Source organism: Gordionus sp. m RMFG-2023, chromosome 3 (genome assembly GCF_954871325.1).
Source record: "Gordionus sp. m RMFG-2023 chromosome 3, tfGorSpeb1-WG-v2, whole genome shotgun sequence".
NCBI classification, from domain to species: domain Eukaryota; kingdom Metazoa; phylum Nematomorpha; class Gordioida; order Chordodea; family Parachordodidae; genus Gordionus; species Gordionus sp. m RMFG-2023.
This window is the reverse complement of record NC_088777.1, coordinates 52,142,834-52,157,975: the sequence shown is the minus strand read 5'-3', so window position 1 is coordinate 52,157,975 and position 15,142 is coordinate 52,142,834.

Sequence of the window (15,142 nt, the reverse complement as noted above, 5' to 3'; positions counted from 1 at the left end):
TTACAATGATAATCTTTTCAGAAAATTTATAAAGGATTACTTAAATTATTCTATCTTTACTACCAACTATCGATATTTTATAAATATAAAGGATTTATTTTTTAGATAATAAATTGATAAAACCTCCATTATTTACAATGAATTTATTATTATAGCATTATTAGCTTGCTGAAATATTTAAACCTTTTAAATTACATTTAAGAGGATAGCAGAAAGTTTTATTTGGAAAACAATGTGTATGATTGTTTGCAATATATAGATTTGGTCGATGAATTGTATTATAACATTTCTATAATAAAAGTATTAATTTTTACAGCAATAAATTTTGTCCTATTTCATCTCAATATTTAATAGATAACCCCCAAAAACATTTATCCTACCCTCATTAAAGCCTACCCCCTACCCCCCCCCCTTCAAAAAATAGGATGCAGACTGTTCCTACCCCTCCCGCTTATGTAGACACTGGTATCGATCATAAGTTTCAAAACTATAATGAATTTTATTTGTAATTCTTTGTATATATATATATATATATATATACTTTTATATAATTATCAAATTTAACTACTATAATTATCCAATTCAATTGACCTTAATAATATAATATTAAATAGAAGAAAGTAATAATATTATATGATAAATATAATATTCAAATAGCGTTGAATATAACCTTTTAAAATATATAAGATATTAAGATAAAACATAGGTTGTGAAGTAAATAAATTATTAATTTTTAGAAATCAAATGATAATTTATAGATTAATATGTATTTAAATAAATTGATTTTTTATATTCGCTTAAAGATACAATTTATTTACAATTTATAAAAATAGAAAAACATATATATATAGCTGATAATATTATATTAAATCACTTTACAACTTCAATAAATTAATCAAATCATTTCATTTGGCGACGACGATTTATTTTTCAAGTCATTTTTGACAACGATGAATTATTAAAAATAAAAAGATTAAAATTATACCATGCCTCTGAAGAAGATTGAAGAACATACTATTATATTAAATCACTTTACAACTTTACAATAAATTAATCAAATCATTTCAAGATTATATATTAGATTATAAAGCATAATAAAAAGGTTTATAAATTGGTAAATAAATTATTATTTATCAAATACTAGTAGTAACATTTTAAATATATTAAATATAAAAAAAAGTATACATTACAGCGAATCTAAATTACATTGCTTTTATTTTTACTATAATCGAGTAAAATCTCTCATAATTAATGCATAAATGGATAGAGATAAATCAAGGGCTAGCATATTTCTTTACAATTTCTTATTTTGCTTATCAGGTCTCTAGTTAGTAAGGTTACTATTTTTCAAATTATTATTCATAACTTGAGAATTTTTGATAGGTTAAGTCACACACACGTAGACCGATTAATATTATCTTTGCCCTATATAAACCTCATTTCGGATGATTATTTTATAAAATTTATTGTTATTCAAATTGAAATGTAATTGCATTGGTTATAGGGGAGGCTGGGGTAAAACAATTTGTAGTTCGCATTTTTCATCATGAAATTTTGAAATAAAAACAAAACAAAACATGCATATAGCAAAATCCCTCATCTACAAAATAAATAAAAAGGCATAACCATCATCTATAATACCTTAGGAGCTATGATTAATATAAGATGTTCTATTTCGCCATTTTACATATATACTCTAAAACCGTTAAGCATCAGAAAAAGTGGTTAAAATATTTAGAGCGTGTCCATTTTTTTCACCTCCTATATTGTAATTATTCTTCCCCTTTGCCACTATTTTTAAAAGTTTTATTCTAAATATGAATAACACATAAACTTTTATTTAATGTTTTATTTAAAATATAATATATGATTATTCAACATTTACAGAGTTGTTAAAGGGTCGAATCAAAAGATCGCCGAACCTGGATTCGATCCTAAATTTGTCAATTTTCCTGGATTCGGAATCCTGACTACAAATTGAGGATCTTGATCGAGATCTTTTTCTTAAATATTCGATCCCGATCCTTTTAATAATTAATTTTTTACTTAAAAAGCAACAAATAAAATAAAAAATTTGAAAATTAAATTAAAATATTATTTTTAAAAAAATTTCTATCTACATCATATTTTATCAACCACCATTCCACCATATTTCAAAAATTTCATTTCTTCAATTTTTGGAAGTGATCTAAAGCCTACAAATACAAGTTTTATTTATTTAATTTAATTATATTATAATATAAATAAATCTAGGTTTTAATAATGTCCTCCATTATAAATTTAGAAGATGATTCATCTATTAGTACTACTATTGATATGACAGTAGATATAGGTGAGAATGAGAATCTTTTACCATTTCATAATTTACGTAAGTATTTTTCTCTATATGAAACCGATGGAAGTAACCAGACAATGATCTATGCAAAATGTTCTTTTTGCAAAAACAAGATTTCCTCATCAAAGATTAATAGCTCAAATTTAAAGAGACGTCTAAAAGTTTATCTTAAAAATATAATTTTTATTATTTATCTATGTGTTAATCTTAATTATAATAATCATATATTAGAAGAAAATATTGTAAATTTGGTATTTTAAGATAATTATATGACATTTTTAACCACTTATAAATAATAATATACCTTACTATGTTTAACAAAATTTGTGTTGAACCCTTTATTCATAAGTTCTTATATTATTAGATATAAGATATCTGCAAAATTTATTAAAAAAATAAGTAAAATATTTTTAACAGGTCTGGTCTACTAAGCCTCTGATATCTGGTGAAATTTTAATGAGCCTAATAGGCATATTAAATTTAATCAATATTATACAATTGGTCAGACCTGACTGTAAAATCTAAAGGGCTAACTTTTGGAGATACCTGATTTATATGAATGAACACTTATTTAATAATAAATTAATTATCATTTATTAATATAGATTTCCTTTACTATATGATGACAGTAATATATTGGCATCAATAATTCACCCAAAGTTTAAGCCCAATTGGCCTTTTATTAATCTGCCACAAAATTTGTTGCTAAAAGAAAGGTTAATTGCCCATTTAGAAAATATACAGGGTCAACCACATGCAGATCCTTCAAATGAATGCATGGATGAAATCGATACCTTTTTGGGGAAAAATTCATCACACAATGCTCTTTCAATTATTAATTTTTTTATTCTAATCATGATTCAGTGAATATTTTTAATAATTTTGTTAATTTAAAAATATTTTTTATTGAATATAACACACCCTTGCCATCAAGCGCTCCTGCGGATCGCTTTAAAGGTAAACATGTACTTAATGAAAAACGTGGATGTTTAAATGATGATAATTTTGAAAAATTTTTATTATTAAAGGCTAATTTTAATTATAAATAAATATATTCTAATTGTTATTATATATTATATTATTCAATTACAATAATATTTATACCATATTTATTTAATTTTTATATTAGTTAATTTTGCATCAATCAGAAATTTAAATAAGAAAAGGATCGTGATCGTGATCGCGATCCTTTTTTTAAAAAGGTCGATCCTGGATTTCGATTCTTTTTAAAAAGATTGTGATCGGGTTTCGATCTTTTTAAAAGGATCAATTAACAAGCCTGAACATTTATTATATTCTTATAAAAATGGTTTTAAAACGGATATCTTAATTAAAATATAGTTTATAAGTGAATACTAAATCATAAAAAAAAAATTAATTATACTTCTTAAAACATTTTTATTTATCAGTTTGCGATAATTATTTTTTTTTAAAAAAAAACATCAGGTAACAACGCTATAGGAATAGTTTTAAATATTTTTTCATATTATAGTGGGTCGTATTTTTAATATTATTGGAATATAACAATTTTATTTTGATATAAAAAAATTGGATAAAATATGGTATATTTTATCATAATTTAACCACTGGAATAGTTAAACTAGTAATTACATGGGAATTATTTATTTTTGATGAATACCTTTTTTCAATCTTATCTTTCGCTTTTAAAGTGATGGTGAGACATTGTCCTTTTTTGGTTTATTTGACATTTTTCTAAATTTATTCTATATTTTGTTTCTCTATATACAAATAAAGTATTATATATTTAAAATATTTAAAAAAAATTATAAGCCACTTATTGAGAATATAATCTAGATTGAAGATACTTATAAGAAATTATGGCGAAATCTCAGAGTAAGTAATTTTCCCTCGTATCTAATAATCTTAATTGAGGCCATTATATTTCTATAATGGGAAAAGGAAAATAAATTGTACAAAAGTGGATTTATTGATTAGTAAGCATTTAAAACAACAATAGGGAAAAAAATCACAAATAAGGTGAACTCTCATGCAAGAAAATTCTCCGTTTTCCTGATGATAATAAATTCCAAAATTATAGTTAAGCCCTGGTGAATTTTTATTCTGATTAAAATAAAATTCATACTATCTTCAAAAATAAAGGGGATCCACAAAATTGTCAAAATTACAGAGGCATAAAACTAATGTCACACTGTCTAAAACTATACGAAATAATAAGAGAAAAAAGATTAAGAGATATAATCGAAATAGGAGAGACTCAGTTTGGCTTTATGCCTGGAAGATCAACAACTGATGCAATCCACGCAATTATGCAAATGAGTGAGAAATACAGGGAATAGAACAAAAAGCTACACATGGTCTTTCTCGATCTAAAAAAGGCCTTAGAATCCCAAGAAAACTTATCTAGTGGCTACGCCAGAAAAAGGTTCCCGAAAAATAAATAAGAATAATACAGGATATGTATATGAGCCATACAACAATGGTCCGTTGCACAACAGGTACTTCAGCAGGCTTCACAATAACCGAAGGAGTTCATCAAGGGTCGGCTCTTAGCCCACTTCTTTTCATTACAGTAATAGATGTATTAGCACAGTTTATACCTCAAACAATATCGTGGAATATGATATTTGCAGATGATATTATGATACTTGCCGAATCCAAGAATGAAATGAAAGAAAGATTAGTGAGTTGGATAAATATCCTAGAAAAGCACGGACTAAAAGTTTTATAGAGAAAAGACGGAGTATATGGTGATAGGAGGAGATGAAACAGAGAGTATTGATATAAATGAATGGCAGATATAGGCAATAAGCTGCAAATATTTGGGCTCCACTATAAAAACAAATGGCACAATAGAGAAAGAGATAAAGAGTAAAATTAATCAAGGGTGGTTAAAGTGGAGATCTTTATCTGGAATGCTATTTGACAAAAGAATCCCACACAAATTAAAGGGAAAAATTTACAGTTCCATAGTACAACCAACTATTCTATATAGTTGGGAAACTTGGCCAACCAAAGAATCAGACGAGAGTAGTCTACAAACTATGGAGATGAGAATGCTGAGGATGATTGCTGGGGTAACAAGAAAGGATAAAGTGCGCAGGACAAGAATACTAAGTAGTTTAAAGGTAGTGCCCATTAAGACTAAGTTAATGGTAAACAGACTTAAGTGGTATGCGCACACAATGAGAAGACCTATGAACTACATAGGAAATAATGTTGAGAGTTTGGAAGTGATGGGCAAACGTAAAAGATGAAGGCCAAAACTTCAATGGGGCCATAAAGTTAAAGCCAATATAAAGAAGTATAAATTACATAAAAGAGATTGTATGAATAACATAAAGTGGAGAGAGATGTTGAAGGAGCTTCCCACCAGAAAAGGTGAAAGCTAAAGAGAAAAAAAAATTTAATGAATTTAATTGCATAATTAACATAGGTAAGAATTACATGAAATTGCAAATATAATCTAAGCAATATAACAGATGATTTGAGTAGAGGAGTGCAATGGACGTGTTTTTAGTCCAAAAAACCGCCCACTCGTTGTTTATAATTTTTTTTAAGTTTTACCCGCCCTACCGCCTATTTATCTATATTTTGTTTAACCCGCCAGCCCACCTAATACTTAAGAATTACTTTGATAGCTGGTTTAGCTCTTTACATATTTATTTTAATATATTTTTAATTAAACTAATATGCAATATTATAAAATAAAATAATTATTTTATAAATTATAGCTTGTTCTGTTCATTTCGCCTGAAAAAATATTAAAAATTTACCCTGCCATTGCCATCACCCATCCAATGTTAAAAATATTTTTAAAACCTATACCATGCCCACCAGAAATATGAGCAGGTAAAAATTTGCCCAATGCAGACTTTTAGTTTAGAGTGACAAAATATTTATAATATTCATATTTAATCTTCGTACTCTATTTGATTTTTTTTTTCCCAAAAGGAGCTTTTTGCTAATCATTTTGTGTTAAAAAGAATGTAAAATATAGAATATAAATAAACATTATAAAATATACTATATATTGGGAGGGGGGATTCTCAATAATGGAAAATATTAATTTACTTTCCAAATTATAAACCAAATGTTTAGGTTGAATAGATAGAGTAATTTTATAATTTTAGCATTATATTCAATCATGGTCGTTCAATTATTCAAGGTTTTTCTTTATTTTAAAATGTTATGTTATTTTGTAATTATAAATTTTGAAAGCTTTAAATTAGAGTTATTGCACTATAAAAATTTAAACAATTTTAAATAAGAACTTATTTTAAATAAATTTATTAATGAGTTAGAAGAAAATTTAAAGAAAAATAACACCATAAGAATAGTTTCAAAATATTTAATTATTTATCAAATCTAAATACACGATGCTTTTATTTTTAATGATTGCTAAGATACATATAACATCTTCCATTGGTAACATGAATTTAGTTACGATATTATTATAAATTTATATATATATATCACATTTTAGTTGACTTTTGTCAAATGGAATTTCCAATTGTTTACGACTTTAATAGACATTTCAACTCTTCAGAGTATTTATTTTAAATATATATATAAATAAAAATATTTTTTAAAATTTATTTACATTTAAAAATTCTAAGATATAGAACTATAGCTTCATTGAATTTGGTAGAAGGTTTAGTCATTTGGGAGATGCCACAAATTTTATTTCATAATCCCATTTTATATTCCACTTATTTCCTTATACAAAAATACTTTAACGATCTAAGATTAATTACTAAAGCTCTTAACGCCACGGTAAAAGTATATATATGTATAAAAAAAACTCATGTAATATCTATATCTTTTTTTATTGAGTTTTGTATTTTGTAATGAACAAGTTCTATATAGACACGAATCCTAGGTTATTACAAGCTATCATCGTTGATGAAGATATTAGTTCGAACCTATCTAATGGGACACTATCGATATCGAATAATTCTCATATTTATCATATGCGCGATTATCGTTATATTACTGATGATAATATCACAAATGTGAGAATCTAAATAGCCTTAATATTTTTTATCTTCTTGCGAATCTAATTTTTTTTAATAGCTAAGATTTATGCAGCCTTACGAAAAATCGCTTCAAATTTATGAATTCCACGAATCATATATAATTGTGAAAGGTTTCTTGAAAAATCCATTCAAAAAATTGAGATCCATATATTACAACCTATTGAATAATTATTCAAGTTACATTCCCAAAGTTAATGTCATTATGCAAAATTGTCAGAATAATAGCACAAGTAAAATACTTTAAATTTCATTTTTAATAGTGATATGGAAATTTATCATGTGTAGTCTTTGGATTGCCTAACTTTAAAACCAATTTTGGAAAAAGTAAAATAAAATATTTAATAAAATTTAATTATATATATGCTAGCCCTTTACATTGATCAACCATGTATTTTTGATTATGTTTTAGTTGAAGGAATTTACAATCTGGTTATTTCCAGGGAAAATTCTACAATTTTTATAAAGTTATTATAAAAAAATAATAAATATATAAGAATCATAAATACTATTCTTAAAAATTAATAATCTTAACAGAAATCTACCCTTATATCCATCCAATAATGTTGACACTAATTCCAGCTTATTCACAGATTTAATATATACATCCGTTATTCAATACCATAATGGCGAACTTAGTTACAATTTGACCATGTTCAAGATACCACGTAGAGATATGAAGCTGGCGTTGAATTATTGGGGAAATTTTTCTATCTTACAAAATACGAAGGTCATCATAATTAAATAAATTTGGATAAAAATAATAATTAAGGGTATATATATTCATTTTTTATATCGTGATATGACCCATCTATCTTTATTAGTAATAACTAAAAAGGTACATTTCTAAAATTATTCCCCAAAAATAGTCCAAATAAATTATTTAAAAAATTTGTATTATTTCCTGGATATATTTTTCTGCTCCTTTTTCACCCAAGAATTATTTTAGGGATTTTCATATAATTTATTCCTATTACTCTAAGTAATCCAAAAATTTAGCTACTAAAAATTAATGTATAATATATCACATACATTTTTATAGCCGAGTAAGGCATTCATATTTCTTATATTAGAAACAGTTAGCAAAAGTAGGTCTAATTATTTTACAAAATTGCCAATACCAAAAAGTTTTAATAAAATATAAAAATAAGATGACAATAGAAGTGAACTACAATAAATCCGCACTTTGCACTATTCGACTTCTTGGCATCAATGATGGTCTAAAACATACAATTAACCTAGGAAGGAATCAATATGTAAAGAAAAATATATTATTATTAAAATATCGACTGTGAAATCATCAGAGAATATTAAAAATCTTTTATCTTTATTATTTCAGACGCAAATAAAGAATAATTGAGCTAAAAAGAATCTAGAATAAGAATATGTAAGTCTGGTTGCGCTAAAAAGAATAAGTAATAGGATAAGAATATATAAGTCTGGTTTTGTTTGCTTTAGAATAAACAATAACGATATAAAAAGTAATTTTTATTAACAAGTAAAATTATCGCGTGATCGAAAGTCAAAAACATCAAATATCTATATATCTAGTACAATTTAAGGTAAATCAATTGATGGTTTGAGGCTTCGTATGTAGATATAAAATAATATATTATTTAGTGAATGTTTTTGTATATGTAAATAGTCATAGTTTAAAACTTCAATTAACTTTGTATATTATGATATTAAATTATATTATGCAACAATTTCATATTATTTTAAGGCAATCATCGAACAAATCAATGCAACGCTTACCATAAAAATTATCAAAATAACATAATCTATACTATTTTGAAAGATAATTATATAGTTTATAGCATAACGTGTAAATTGAGATACAATTTGTCGGAAGATGAAGATAAGATTATAAACATTACTACATTTTCTACATGGAAAATTATGAAGCGTTTGTATCTATGATTTTTATAATTATTTTATATTGCAATTTAAATTTTTCTTATTCAATGTTAATAAATTGATAATAAAAATTTTTTTGGTTTACCAGCTGCCTTCCTAATTAATATCTGTAAAAGCGGCATTTTACCTAATATTTTGTAACCAATTCTATATAATTGGGGATTATCAAATATATGTTTACTTACTTTTTATAAAGATATTTCTTATACTTGTTTGGACCTTAGAAAATTTTTTTAGAATGAGATATGGTAATTATATTTAAAAATGAATAATATATTTGATTAGTTATTTTGACTTAGCTTAAATTCAATATTAAATTTAATAATTTTCAATTAATAAATGATTATATTTAATTAGGGTTATAAAATAATAAAAATCATAGAAGTTTCAACTGTTAGTGCTATATAAATATCCATTTCTAACACAGAATTTGTTTTCTAGCTGACATGGTGAAAATTTTATTTATATGTATTAATCTAATCTAATAATTAAATTATCCCTCATTTAAAAATATAGATATTCTTATTAATTTTTAAATAATATAATCAAATATATATATAATACTTAATATTATAAAAAAAATCTTTCAAGGGGCTCAATAAAATTTTTTTTTTAGTTCAAGTGGATATTAGGGAGCTTTTAAAAAAAATCTTGCTTCAAAGGGCTATTCAAATTTTTTTATTAGGCCCCCTGCGCGCACCCTCCTAGTGATGCTATTGCGTTTATCTTTGTAACATTATTATTAGTGAAGGTCACGGTCCGGTCTTTTGTCCGGACTGGACCGATACCCTCGGACCGGACCAGACCGGACCACGGTCCTTAAAAAAGATCAATTCAGACCGTGGTTTTTATCATTTTATTAAATATAAGAGTATTATATAAACAATATAAAATTAATTATGAATAATATAATAATTAATACAAATATTTAATTTAAATAAATGCTAATGTCTTTGTCTGTGGAACTTCCTTGGAAAATTAGAAGAGGGACTTAATGGAGGTGGTAGATCTATTCCATTCTTTAACCAAGAGCCCATACACATCAAAGCTTGTATTGTTTTGTTTAAAAGTCTATTCCTTTTTTTAGTGACAAGATCTCCTGCTTTGGAAAATATTTGTTCACAGGGGACAGATGTTGCTTGAATTGCTAAAAAATTTCTAGCTGCTAATGAGAAGACTGGAAATCTATATAATAAACTATATTGACTATTTAAAAAATATAAAAGACCTTTCACTATTGGCTTTCCACCATACTAATATGTCATCCTTTAATGAAACAAGAGGTTCATTCAAATAGGTGTGAAGTTCTGATATATTTTCTTCAATGATTTCTGCCGATATATAATCCCCTTCTGAATTTCTTTTTTTGGGATAAAATTCTTTCTAAAAAACTAAATTCATTGATTTCCTCCTGGCACAAATGTTTGAAAATTAGGATTTAATAAATAAATATTAAAAATATACCTGAGAATCCGTTATTCCTGTATTTTTTTTATTTTCTATTTTCCTTAAATAATTTGAAAATTTGGTTATATACTCAATTCTATTAAGAGTATTAGGCATGTAAACTTGTTTTAATCTCGGATCCAATAATGTTGAGACATATGATTCATAGCAAAATAATTCTTTGAGATATTTCTGCATTTTAACCAGCATGTTATTAAGAATTTCTTTTCTTGTATTTTTATTATCTTTTTTATATTATTTAAAATTTCATTATTTATATTATCCATATATAACATGGAAATCCCAACTGTAGGGTATTTGGATCCTGATAAATCAAGTGTGGTTTTATAGAAGGGCCTTAGAAAATCTACAGCCTCTTTAAGGTCTTCTTTTTCACACTCAGTAAAGAAAACCCCTTTAAATTGTTTGTAATTCAAAAAAAGTACTTCTTCTATAGCATCCATGTTCTAAAAATTAAATATTTTTTAAAAATAATTGGATAAAAATGTAAATACCTCATAAATTGTATTCATCATTAAATAGGAGCCATTCCATCTAATAGGGATATCAGAAGGGATTTTAAATTTTGTAATACCCTTATTTTCACATATTTCTACATATGCTTGATTTATTTTAGGTGATTTATTTATAGAAAAGGCTATGTCTCTACACTTTCCTAGGATAGTTGTAATATATGATAAACCTTCCTGAGATATTAGGTTTAGAATATGGGCACAGCATCTAAAGCCTTTAAATTTTTGTTCCTTATAAATATTCTGCAAAATATCCATGCTTTTTAGGATGTTATTGGCATTATCTGTAATACAGGCCAGTATATTCTCCTCCAATTGATATACATCAATTACTTCTTTTATAGCTAAGGATATTTCTTCAGAAGTATGAGGAAATGGGGTATATATCAAGTAAAATATTTTTTAATGTAAAAGAAGAATCAATATAGTGTGCAGTAATGGCTATAAATGAAATTTTATTTATATTGCTCCACATATCTGTGGTAAAGCTTATTAAAGAATTATTTTTATTTAAAATATCTTATAGAGAATTTCTTAGTTTCTCAAAATTAGCTATATAAAAATTTTTAACTTTGTTTTTTGACCAAATTGTAGCAGTTGAATTTAAATATTTGATTAAATTATGAAGACCTGAACTTTCAAAAGTCTTCATTGGCAGAGAGTCCATTATTACCCATTTTATAATGAGTTGGTTCATATGATCTGTTTGGAATTTATCCAATGGTATTGAAGAAAGTGATTTTGTACTTGTGTTTTTGAGATATTTTCATTTTCATTATTAGAAGTATAAATTTTATGTTTTATCAAATGTCTGCTTAAGGTACTTAATTATTTTATTAAGAATAAGGTTATATTATTTTGACAATAAATTATTCAGACAGTTTCTTAAGAAAAAATAGATATATAAATAATAACCAAAATATTTTAATAATAATACTGCTTATTTTGATTAATTTATTGCTTAAAAAATTATAAACAATTATTTTGTTACTATTTGCTGACGATATGTTAAATTTGGTATTACAGTGAACACATATTCTATGTTTTTTATTAGGACTATAAGTAAAATGTTTCTTGGACAAACTTATGATTTTCATATTGTAAAAAAAAAATTAACAAAATCTAAAATAACTCCTCTAGAAAAATATCATAAAATAAAATATACAAAATTTATATTAATTGAATAGTAAAGTAAACTTAAATATTAATAAAAGACCGGTCCGGACCAAAAGACCGGTCCGGATCACGGTCCTCAACAAAAAGATCGGTCCGACAATCGGTCCGGTCCGGTCCCGGTCTAAGACCGATAGGACCGGACCGTTGACCTTCACTAATTACCATAAACTAGTCACTAACACAGTTCACCATTTTGGACTTAACCAGCTATTAGCAGTCAATAAGTATCTTAGTTTTACCAAATATAATATGTTGGGTGACTAATAAACTATACTATTTCATAATCTAATATAAACCCTTATCTTTGTTGCATAGCTCTAAGTTAAACTATAATGTGACCCACAAACTTAAGATTCTAAAAAAATTTAATTGGTGAATCTGTATTTACATTTAAAATAACATCATATATTGTGTTAATAATATACATTCAATAAATATTAACTTTAAATTAAATTGTCATATATTTAATTTAATTTTACTGGTTTTTATTATAACTTATGATAAATTTTACTTAATGTGACGGGTTTGTGTCTAAAAACTCCATTTAGTTTCATAAAAATTAAAAGAAACTTATAACTCAATAGTTAATATTCTTCAATTACAAATAATTATAAATATTCCTAAATTTTATCTTAAGAATAATTAGTATTCTTAAATTTAAACTCCTAAAAAGGATTATTAATAATAAGTTTTTAGATCTTTACTATATTTATTATAAATATTTCATGATGTATTTCTAATTACATGAATTTTAGAATAAAATGTAAATTTTTATTTTAACATAAATTGAAAAATAAATTGTAATATTTTGAACCATAATGAAATATCAAAGTTTGTCATTTTCTTCAGTAAAAAAACTTAACTTGATGATAATCATAGCAGATCCTATAATTAAACTCATAAATAATTTAAGCAAAAGATTATAAAAATAGTCACTACTTAGAAAAAAATCAATATTTTTTATAAGATCGGGTCGATATTTCATTTTTTTTTAAATATTGGTTATTGGCCAATATTATGAAATTTTACGAAGCGCTAAAATGGCGTTTTAATTTAAAAAAAATTTATTTCAAACTTCATAATATATTTGTTTGTTAATTATTATGTGAATCATAAAATTTCATATAAAATTATTTTTATGTCTATTGAAACATGCATCTTTTTTTCAGCACTGTAAATTGCCTGGCAAACAGGCAACCATTGGGGATAAAATTTTCATTCTAAACTAATAGTCATTGCCCTTTTCTGAAAAACTTACACTTATAGGCACAATCTTTAGATTTCATAGTGAAGTTACAATTTAGAAAGTGCACAAGCTCAGACGCAATATCCTTCAACCTCTCCGAGTACGATAAGAAATTTTTTTTGAAAGTTTACTTGAAACATATTTTTCGTTATTAAAATAAAGCAGCATATTGGGAATTTTATAATATTTCAATTATTTGATACCTCAGTTAACAAAGATAACGGATGATTTTCCCTCAAATCCTTTAAGATATTTTCCCTAGTTTCAGGACCTATGATATTTAACATTATTTATTGAGGCTTTTATTCTTCTACATTTTACCCTTTCGGCTATTTTTTTGAACCAGGAGAAGTAGGTAATTGTAGCGCAATCTGTAGATAAATAACTAAGCGAATGTTTTATCGAGTAATAGATGAATGTCGTTTTGGCTATTGCAGAATTATCATCATATAAATTATTGTTTATGAAGTATGGTTGGATATTATTTGATAATTCATATTATTTAAATTGGAAATATGTTCTTGCTTTGTTGAATGTTTTTTTAAATCACGTAACCCTCTATGGCTAATATTAAATCTTGTATTACATATTATTCAAATTTCGTTTAATCTACTTTCTCTATTTCTCTGACCCACGAATATACGAAATTCTATTTTTATATATAGCAATTTAAATTTTTTTATATTAAACTGTAGTTTATTAATGGAATAAAATTAAAAAATACATAAAATATCATGAGAAAACTTAATTATTAATTAATCAAAGATTATTATTTGGCAATATAAAACTGTTAAAATTTTAAATAATAAATTGCTTACTTATAAAATATCATTTTATTATATAGATTGATTTCAAAAAATTAATAATTTACTTACTTCACATTTACCTATTGTTATATCATAATATCTTATATCTTTTAAAAGGTTATACTCAACGCTATTTGAATATTATATTTGTCATATAATATAATTGTTGTAACTGTTGAAAAAAAGAAGAAATAAATTTAATATAATACATCAAATGTCAGTTATTTTCTGACAAGGAAATTAAGTTTTCCTTGGGGGAAGAAGAGGAGATAGGGATCACGGGGTGTGTTTCATTGTTCGGAAAAACCCGTAGTTGGAGATTAAGAGATATTGGATTAGATGTCAGCTGTGGACCTTTGGATGTCAGCTGTGGACCTTTGAGAAATGAAGAATTGGATAATTATATTATGTTATATTTTTCTACATATTTTATGTTAGATTGTTGTGGTTTTATAGGAAATAAAGATAATTATGTTAAATATGGATCGTCGTTAATGGTCAATGGTATTTATTTAATATTATTAGAAAGAATTATTTTGGGTTGTTAAGTTATATAATTGAGAGTAAAGGGCATTTTTATTATATTTAAGGTAACTTGTAATAATAATAACTTTCTTCTATTTAATAATATATTATTAAGGTCAATTGAATTGGATTATAGTAGTTTA